The sequence below is a fragment of the Myotis daubentonii genome, chromosome 17, assembly GCF_963259705.1.
Source record: "Myotis daubentonii chromosome 17, mMyoDau2.1, whole genome shotgun sequence".
NCBI classification, from domain to species: domain Eukaryota; kingdom Metazoa; phylum Chordata; class Mammalia; order Chiroptera; family Vespertilionidae; genus Myotis; species Myotis daubentonii.
Window position 1 is genome coordinate 50,291,400 of NC_081856.1, and position 11,035 is coordinate 50,302,434.

Here is an 11,035-nt window from a genome sequence, read left to right on the forward strand (position 1 = left end):
GGAACCATCTGGCGCCCTTTGTCTTCATTACCGCTGTGGATGCTCCCTGACGACTGCGTACACTAATAGGCAGATTGATTAATTTTTCGTGAGTGTACTCCTTACAAGCCCCAGGGGGATTGCCAACAAACAGTGTCTAGACATCGTGGCTGTGGAACCCGGAAGGAGGTCGCCACAAATAAAGCTCTGTTCTTTGGCCTCAATTCCTGGGGAGACCGACGGCTCCACGGCAGGATCTGGTTATGACTTCTCCATGTGCCCGAGCCTAGGCCCCACCACCTTCCTCTGGGCGGCTGGGAGTGGGCTCAGCGGCCCTGAGTGGGGTCCCAACAGAGGAGGCCCATTTGTCCCTGGCCCTCAAATTGACAAAGGACCACCGTATTTCTGAGAATATCTAGCCTTTGACATTATATCTCCCTGAGGTTGTCTACAAACCCTTCTGTTCACATCACCAGTAAGATCTGGAAAGTGCCGGAATTAAAGCCTGAGGAATGAGGGTGAACAGCTTGGGAGAACACTTGAGAGAGATGAGATGGTGCTCTTGATGGCACAGAAGACGGTATTTTCTGGGAAATTTGAGCACTGGTGACTCTGACTGGGAAAGTTACTCAGGAGAGAACCACTTTGAAAGTTTCAGGAATTTATTTCCCAATTTATGTCACCTATATTTTCTTTTTATGTACTTCTAAGTGTGATATCTGTTAAACTCTATATTTCGCTATGTTTAAAAATGCTCTTTCAGTAAGTATAAAATCAAAATTCTAAGTGATAAAAAGCATTCTTTACAGTGTAATCAGTAGCATTTTTCCTTTCTTAGTGATGCATTAAATAATGGAGTGTCTTATAATTAATGGTGTCTGATATTCTAAGAAATATGGTATGCTCTGGTGATCATTAACCAGTGACTTACAGCTGGAAGGGTTCTTAGAGACTCACACCCTGATATCTTAAGGCGTGAGGCACAGAGAGGTTAAAGGGGTTGCCTGCCAGGACCAGCACCCAGGTCTGCCCTTCATTCACAAAGCCCTGATGCAGGATCTGGTTTCAAATCCTGACTTCCCGCGGCAGTTCTGTGCCTTGGCCATGTAACTCAAATTCCCTCCACTTCAGCATCTGCATTTGAAAACTGGGAAGAATAACAATACAATAATACCTATTCCAAAAGATATCCATGTGATGTCTCTGTCATAGGTAAGCATTTATTATTGATTTTGTAACCTTAGACTTCGTCTTTTGGGGGCAGTAAACCCCTCCTCCCTCTCCCCACCCCCTCTCAAAAAAGAAAATAAAAAAGAAAAGGTTTTTTGTTGTCATGAATTAAGAGCAAGCGCTTACCTGTTTTGGCGTGGGGACCTGGAGAGGGCCAGGTGGATCTGTGTGATAACATCAAGTGAAACCTGGTCTGGGTGGGAAGAAAATGGGTTTCCCTGGGGAAAGGGGGCTGAAGGCCAAGACCTGATGGAGGGAGGGAACATGGCTGCAAAGGCGAGCACGCAGGGGCTGTGGGTGCCAGCGGCCGTGGCTGGGATGTTATCGTGGCCCCGACGCTCTTGATTACTAGTCGCAAAACCGAGTTTCCGGAAAGCTAAGCGACTTGCTCACGATCACTAACTAGCTCCTAGTGGAACTAGTAGGGTTTTATTTTCGGGGCAGGTGACAGAGCTCCTCTGTATAAATGGCCCTGAATCCTAACTTGAAGGCAGTATAAATGCACAGACAGCCGTCTCCTCCACCCCAAGCACTGGTGGTTAGCACCAGCCACTACAGGACTTGACATCCCCTGACATTCCTAAATAGTTGTTAGTGTTGTACGCATGCCCACAGCGTGTATATGTGTGTGTGCATGACCCCTGCCCACATCACCTAAAGCTTGCATCTTCGCAAGCTTTGCTTTTCTTCTCTTCTCTACTCTTCTCTTCTCTTCTCTTCTCTTCTCTTCTCTTCTCTTCTCTTCTCTTCTCTTCTCTTCTCTTCTCTTCTCTTCTCTTCTCGCCTCGCCTCGCCTCGCCTCGCCTCGCCTCGCCTCGCCTCGCCTCGCCTCGCCTCGCCTCGCCTCGCCTCGCCTCGCCTCGCCTCGCCTCGCCTCGCCTCGCCTCTCCTCTCCTCTCCTCTCCTCTCCTCTCCTCTCCTCTCCTCTCCTCTCCTCTCCTCTCCTCTCCTCTTTCTTTCTTTCTTTCTTTCTTTCTTTCTTTCTTTCTTTCTTTCTTTCTTTCTTTCTTTCTTTCTTTCTTTCTTTCTTTCTTTCTTGTTTTTTAAGGGTTTTATTGGTTTTAGAGAGAGGAAGGGAGGAGAGAGAGATATAAACATCGCTGAGAGAGAAACATCAATTGACTGTCTCTTCCATGCCCCCACTGTGGATGAGCACACAACCCAGGCATGTGCCCTGGCCGGTAATCAAACTAGCGACCTCCTGGTGAATGGAGTGACACTCCACCAACTGAGCCACACGGGCTGGACTCTTTTCTTGACTTCCAGTGATAATCTGAGTGGCGTTTTACATCTGAGTAGCATAGTGCTAATCCATTGAGCAACATAAGGAAATGAAGATGAAATTCTAGAATTTTAGAGTTATGTGGCCACGTGCATACTGTTAGTGCATGGTTTTGGTTTATAGATGAATAGCCCACAGATTTTCAGTGATGTGTCTAAGGCCCCATGAAAGATAATTGAGAAATTTAGTTCTCTTGATTCATATTGTTAAGTTTTTCCTGGGCAGAAAAACTTAACAAAAGAAACAGAGGATGTTTCTTTCCTTGGGAGAAATATTTACCTGCTTTTAAGGGACATCACCAATGGATTTGTAACGGACCCCGATGTCCACCTGATGACTGCTCGCCCACAAAAGCCACAGCTCAGTGATGCTGAACCCTCCAAGCTGCTGAGAGCTATGGAGCAGGAATGGGCTTCACTTGGACTGATCTGTCCCTGTGGTGTTACTTGGATGCAATTGCATCTTTGGCCATTATTTTCAATCTACATTTAGCATGCTCTGTTGACTCACATTCCCATTTCATTCAAAAGCTCAGTTTTGTCTGCACCAGTTAAAATGAGCATATTGTCTAGACAAGTTCAGAAGAGAGAGCTGTATTCCACTGTGTGACAGAGAAGATACTGGTGGACACGGCATGGCTTGCTTATTGAAGCCGTCACCACCCGTTTGGGAATGCCAGCAAGCCTGCTGTGCTAACACGGGGTCTGTGAGTTTCTCATAGACACACACTCTTGCCTTCCTCTTACTGGAAGAGGTTCTTTAACTAGAATTTTCCAGAATACGGTTTGAATGGGATGGATTGCTGGGGCCCTTTGTCATATGGACCTCTGTAGGTGCCAGGATCCCGTGACCATTGGCTGCACAGACTCCTGGGAGCTTTGGGGAAAAGAGTCGGGGCTGATGACTGAGGTCAAGTGGAGCCACTGCAGGTGCGGACCGGAATTAGCAACCCCGGTTCTTCTGTTTGATGTGAAATGTGGCCGGGAGCTTTTCAGCCCTCTGTGGCCAGATGACTATGGATTTGAGGGAGAAGTTCATGCTCTGGGTGCTCTAGGAGCATAGCCTGCAGGCCAGGGGGTGGGGTGGGTAGGAGGCGGCTTCTGCAAGGTCTGGGAGCCACAGTTCCAGGGCCAGCACGAGTCTCTGTTTCCACAGATGTTGGCCACTTCTGTTCTATTTGCTGTTGATGTGCTCTTTTATTTATATATTTGTAGCTTTTAAAAAATATATAGTTTTTTATTGATTTCAGAGAGGAAGGGAGAGGGAGAGAGAGAGAGAAGCATCAATGATGAGAGAGAATCATTGACCGGCTGCCTCCTGCAGGCCCCCTACTGGGAATCAAGCCCCCAACCCAGGCATGTGCCCTGACCTGGAATCCAGTCGTGACCAGTAGGTCTGCGGTTCATAGGTTGATGCTCAACCCCTGAGCCACACCGGCTGGGCTTGGTGTGCTCTTTCGAGGACAGTTATCTTGTAGTCTTTTAGTCCAAACTGGTTGGAGAGGACAGCGCCTTAAGAGTTCATGTATGTTCCCAAATGAAAATTCCTGCTTTGTTTTGAGACACTCTATTTGAAAATGTTTGATTGCATATGAAATCCATTCATTCATCACAAGGAATTTCTTTAACACTTTTGTCAATGAAAGAAGAGAAAGATCTTTTTGCTTCTGTAAATTTAATTTCAGCTGTCGCAAATTTTGAATGGTTGGAAAGTGTTTTTACGTCTTATTATCTCCTTCTTGTACAAAGACGGTTTTTAGTTGTGATGACTATTAAAACTTTGAAAAGAGCCTCATTAAAAAGTATTAATCAGAAATTGTGTGGGGCCAATTCCAGCATAGAATCCACTATAAACTAAAAGTTATCATCAAGAAGCGAATTCAAGTGGCCTATTAGAATTTTAATGGGATTTTTTTGGATGTTTCACACAGGTTGAATATTTAATATCTTTCACAATACTTTCTATTTCCTCATATCATAATTATATTTTATAAGAAAATTTAATGAACTCTACTACAAGCATTACTAAATTTTTCTCTACTACTAGCATTTAAGTGTCATATTTCCTGTTACAGTAAAAGAAAAAAAAATCCCACACTGCATTGGGATGCACTCCATAGTTCTTCTATCATTTCCTATTGTTGTAATCATAATGGTCACTTGTTATAAGTGGTTTATAGATTATTTGAAAAGAAAACTCTCATTGGCTTTTGCAACACCCTGGTGAATAAGGCTGATTGTGTTCCATCTTTGTAAGGACGAGGACAAGGAAGTAGGGCGGTGAAGAGGTTTGCCTACCTCAGTGCACGCTGTGCACGGTCCCTCTCCTTTGCTCCTGGCCCGTGCTTTGCACACCCAGGCAGAGTTCCTCAAGAAGAGAGAGGCATCTCTCCATCCAAAATTAAGATGACATATTTTTAGCTTTTTATATATTTCTAGCTTTTAAAGAAATACAGTTTTTATTGATTTCAGAGAAGAAGGGAGAGGGAGAGAGAGAGAGAGAGAAACATCAATGATGAGAGAGAATCATTGACTGGCTGCCTCCTGCATGCCCCCTACTGGGGATCAAGCCCGAAACCCCTGCATGTGTCCTGACCTGGAATTCAACCGTGACCAGTAGTAGTAGGTTATTAACGATGGTTTTGGCAATTGTTAATATGCTCACCATCTTTATTTTTAATGTTTTTTTAAATGCATAATTCCAGAAACCCAGGCAGTTCATCTTTTCTTTTCTTTTTTAAAAAGGAATAACCAGCCTTTTGTTTTGTTTTTAAATTAAATTTATTGGAGTGACACTGGTTATTAACATTGTTTATGTTTCAGGTGTACAATTCTATAATGCATCATCAGTGTGTTGCATTGCATCATAAGGGAGCTCTATTCTTAATTTTTTGAGGAACCGCTATACAGATTCCATAGTAACTGTCCCAATTTTCCTCCCCACCGGCAGTGAGTGAGGGTTCCACTTCTCCACATCCTCTCCAACACTTGTTTTTTCTTGTCTTGTTGAGAATAGCCATTTCAGGAGGTGTGAGGTGGTATCTCATTGTTGTTTTGATTGCATTTCTCTAGTAGCTGGTGAAGTTGAGCATCTTTCCATGTATCTGTTGGCCATTTGTATGTCTTCTTGGGAAACATGTCTGGTCAGGTGTTCATGTTAATAGGTTACTAAACATCAGGAGAAGAAATGAAAGAATAATCCTTCTGCTTGAGCAGTGGAACATCTGACTGCTAGGAAACAGAGCCTCACTGGACGTCAGAGAGGGTAAGGAAAGGTCCGCCACCTAGGACGTGTGAAGCTATGTGCTCAGAACAAACACCGTCCAAGCCACCAGTAACGCACAGTCTGGGGACGCGTGTGACAAGGTGTAAAACGAGGGTCATTATCACATGCAGCTCCACTTCTCCCGGCTCTGCCCCGCCTATCTTCGTAAGGTGTCTTGTCATCGTGAATCATCCATCAAGTCTTTCTACTTTTTCTCTCAACCCCGCTGTTACTTCCTCAGCCCAGGTTACAACTGCTTTTTAATTGGTGTCCCTGTCCTTCCTTTTGTTCACTCTCTTCTTCACTGTCAGCGTGTTCTTCTGGCAATGCTGATCTGGGTAACAATTTAACACACAACAATCTGCTGACCCCCTCTGGTAGCTTCCTGTTGGCTTAGGGTGAAGACAGAAATCCCCAGTGTGGACTCCAGGGCTTCCCTTTACCCAGCCTCGGCCTTTCTCTCCTTCTTTACTCGCCCCAACCATCACCTTCATCCTTTTCACCTCCTCGCTGTCCATGGGCTCCTGCCCACCCACAGCCCCGTTGTCTCTGTTTTCCCTTCTCTCCCTGCTCACCTCTGTCACTCCTGTTCATTCTCAACATCTTCACTTCATTGTTACATCTTCCGAGAACCTTTCCCTGACCCCTGATCTAGTCAAGGCTCCTATCACCGGCTCAGAGAAGATGGCAGAACTTCTTGCTTGTGCTTTACAAATTTGCCATTTTTCATTTATTTGGCAGTTATTTGCTTAATGTCCATTTTTCCTGCCAGACCATTTGAAGTAGGACTATGCCCTCTTTTTTTTTGGCTCACCCTTGTGGCTCCATGACCCAGAATTGAGCCAGTATAAATGCTCCGAACATTTCAGCTGCTGTTTAACATTAATTTTTTAGTGGATCCCGTCTGTATAATTGGTGTTTTCAGTCATTTGCCCCTTTTCTGACTGCGGCTCCTACCATTTCTGCAGCAGTAAACACTGACTGTCTCCATCCCTGCGTCCTAGCACTGCCTCCCTGGGGGGCAGAGCCAGGCTTCAGCATGGCCTACTGGGTGTCTGCAGTGGTGAGGTCTGTGGTAGCAACAGAGCCTAGGTCTGACCCCACCAGAACCAAGAGGCTCTGGCTTCCCGGAGAGGCTGGGTGGAGTTGATGGCCAGGGGGCAAATTTGGACCAGGAGAGTCAGGAGACGGGAAGGAGCCGGGAGATGAAGTGCTCACCCTTCTTCCTTCTGAGGCCGTGAGACATGACAGCCTCTTCGGCTTTTCCAGGGAATCCCCGTGACAGTCAACCCTCTCCCTTTACTTGTGTCTGAATCTTGACCAAGAGAGTAGTGCCCACTTTATATTCGTTTTCCCTGCTCCCCTCTCACTCTCTTCCCTTTTGTTCCTCTCTCTTGTGCCTGGCATTATATCCCCATTAAAAGTTAGCAGTTCCAGTGTGGCTCGGTGGTTGAGCAACGAGGTCATGGTTCCATTCTGGTCAGGGCACATGCTTGGGTTGTGGGCTCCATCCCCAGTTGGGAGCATGTAGGAGGCAGCTAGCTGATCAGTGGTCCTCTCTCATCTTTGATATTTCTATCTCTCTCTCCCTTCCTCTCTGAAATCAATAAAAATAGATTTTTTTTTTTAAGTTAGCAGTTACGATTGGCCTCCGACTGTTTTCTAGGAAGCCCCAGCTTAGATAATCCCCCTATTATTTTAAGCATCAGATGCTTCTTTAGGGCCATCAATCTACACAGTCAGAAGACGTGAGCCCTCCATCCTGCAGTTATGAGCTGGATACTTATTGCGGTCATACCAGGGGCTAGGCTCCATGTGGGCCTCATAGGCCCCAAAATGCCAAGACAGCTACTTCTTCCTGAGCTTCAGGGGTCACTTTAAGATGGGAGAAGGGGAAGCGGATGTGTGAACAAGCCTTCGGAGATGGTAGTAAGTGTTCAACGAGGAAATACCCATTCCCTTCAGGAAGAGAGGAATTTCTCCAGCAAACAGGGCGGATCAGAGAGGAAGGCCCTGCAGGTGGAGGGAGGAGCAGGCACATAGATGCGGTGAGGAAAACGACGACACATCCGGGGAAACCGCAAGAGTTTATCGGGATGAAATGAAGCCGGGGAGGACTTAGGGCTCAAAGCTACAGAGAAGCATTAGCTTTGCCCTGTGGTCTGGCAGCCCCATTTCTGAGGAGCACAGTGGAGAAGGAAGCATCACAATATGATGAAGGCGATGGTGGAGGGGCCGGTATAAAAGAATTATTTAGTCCCTGCTCCTTTTTGGAGAAGGATCTCAGGCCCTTTGAGCTGCCTCAGCCCAGAAATAGGAAGGGTGAGAGTTGATAGAGTCGTAAACAGTGGCATTTGGGGATGAGGTAGGACACAGAGAGTGCATGTTTGTCCTGAGACACTCAGAGAGTGAAGTGGCAGAGCTAGCAGAGTTGATTGACACACGAAGCAGAGCTGTTCTTGGCACCTCCTTCCATCCTCGGCCAGAATTATTTTTAGTGATAACCGTGATATGGGATGGATATATTTTATTTATGAACTAAACTTGGCAGTTTCCTAATACAAATACCACACTTTGCATTTCAAACCCTGTCTCGTCGTTTAAACATTTACACAGAAATAAGCAGGCTGAGGAGCCCCACAGAACGGCACTCGGGAGCCCCGCAGTTCTTCACCTCTGCTCTCACCGGGCATCGATGTTTACTTCCCATCTTCGGTTAAATAGAGGACCATGTCCCCCCCACAGGGGTTGCGGATCTGAGCGACACCAGCACCTGCAGTGAGCGCAAATGATTTCAGATCATTGTAAACCTGCTTTCAAAATCAATGTGTGCAGCTGGGTCAGCCTGCGTCAGGGGAGTTCTTTGGATCAACTTCCATTTCATTAATGGGCAATAAATGTGCCCATTTGACACTTATGTAAACATTAGTCGAGCTCAACAGGAGTAACAGCCATTGTCGAGAACTTGGAACAACAAATACTTTGGGGGGGGGGGATGTGTATCTGCTCCTTCATGTTCAGAGTCTCAAGTGGACGCTGATGATAAAAGCAGACTGGTGTCCAGCGAGGTTTATTGTTTTTTTTAAATTCTTGAAGACAATGCACTTCCTTATGGCCACCTCCCACTGCCCCGCCGTGGGGGCCACTAGAACTGATGCCTGTGGATTCTGCAGCTAAAGGAACTGCTGAAAACGCTGCTTCCTCCAGTCCCAGTTGCTGCGATTCTGGGAAACTTGATTAGCCCCTTAATGCCCCAGTTTCCTCCCCTGAAAATGCAGATACAGCAGTAACTACCTCACAGAATTGTTACGAAGGCGGCATCAGTTAATATACAAAGTGCTTGCATGGGTGCCCGGAGCATAATAAGCACTTAATATACTTTAACTTTTATCTCATCTGGTTCAAGAGGGTAAAGTGAGACCCTGGAGGAAAACGAGCTGGTAGCAGAGATAGGATTGCAACCCTCGTCTGCCAGATTTTAACTCAGTTCCCTGATGTCTACACAGTATTGATGAATCTGATCATGGAGACAAAATGAATGGCTGATACTCCGTTTTATAGTGTAGTTAAGAAATGAATGTTTTCAGAGTGATTTTCGGAACATTTGTTGTTGACTGGGGCAAAGCAGTTAACATGCACAACACAAACTAAAAACATTCCATCTGCCACACTTTTTGAATGACCGTGTATCAGTCAACAACCATGGGTTGAGGGTCCACCATGCTGAACCTGTGTTCCTTTGTCATGGACCTTTAGGTCCTCATTCGTGTTCTAAGAGCTGTCATTCTTAAATATTAATGCTGCCAGGATCTATTTCCCAAGTAAGCTCCTCTTCACCTGTTTCCCAAAGTGCTCCCATATTTTTTTATGAATAGCTCCTAATTTAAATTGATTGCTCATTTCATTAGAAATGCCATTGCATAGTCAACACTTTTTTTTATCATTCCCAAATTATTCCAAATTTTATTCCAGCCTTATTTATTATCACTATGGTTATTTACCCTCCTGGCAATTTGTTAAAAATATGTTTTTATTGATTTTAGAGAGAGAGCAAGGGAGAAGGATGGAGAGAGACATCGATGTGAGGGAGAAACATCAATCAGCTGCCTCCTGCACACCCCATACTGGGGATTGAGCCCACAACCCAGGCCTGGGATGATGCTCAACCAACTGAGCCACACCAGCCAGGGTACCCTTCTGGTGATTTTTAATGGTAGCACCAAATACTTTCAAGCAAAACAACCCTATATAATGAAAGCCCAGCGACTGAATGGTAGAACGACCAGAATGACCGGTTGGCCAGTCTCTAGGATGCGCACTGACCACCAGGGACAGACGCTCAATGCAGGAGCTGCCCCCTGGTGGTCAGTGCACTCCCACAGTGGGAGCGCTGCTTGGCTGACCAGGATGAACGGTGGCCCCACAGCAGGCCAATCCCCTTAAGCCCCACCCCCCACCAGTGCAGGAATCCCATTTTATATGGGCCTCTAGTTTTATATGTGCAGTTGTTGGGAGAGCTCTCTGATGAAAGCCACTCACCTTCTTTGCCTCTGAACTTTATTTTTAATGCTTCCTATGTGACAGGAACTGGTAAAGATGAACCAGAAGTTTCTGCCTTCTAGGGGCTCAAAGCATAGACACTGGGAGGGTGAAGACATGCATCAGACATCCGCAATATAATGTGACAAGTGTTATAGTCAGAGTGAGCTCCAAATATTGATGGAACACTCAGTGCACAATTGATTCTGCCAGGCATAGTCAGGAAATGCTCTCCCGAGAAAGTGATATTTGAACAGGGTCTGGAAGATGAGGTCAGAATTTTTATAATGAAGAAGTTGAGGGGGAAGAACACTCCAGGCCATTCTGTGTGCGTGGGGATTGGCAGGCCACTTTGGCTTTGTCAGAGGGCATAGTACCTGTGTCCCCTGGGGTAGAGGCTGAAGCTGGTTTACTGAACTGCAGAAGACAAGGCCAGTCTAGAGAATTAGTCCCATGTTCAGGGGCATCATATAAGATGAAACTTAAGGTGGATGGACCGTAGGATGTGAGGTTTGGTAGTGGCAGGAAATCAGGCTGGGAGACAAGTTCAAGGTCATGGAGGACCTTATATCACATGCCAAAGAGTTTGTCTTTCCTTCCTCATGCCACCAGGGAGCATGGCGGCTTTCTTTAGGACACAAACATAAGTCCATTTGGTTGATTGAAGCAGGGGGTCCTGCGGGGGTGAGGCCGACGGAGTCCTAACAAAGCATGCCTGACTCCGGAGACCAGGTTCAGTGA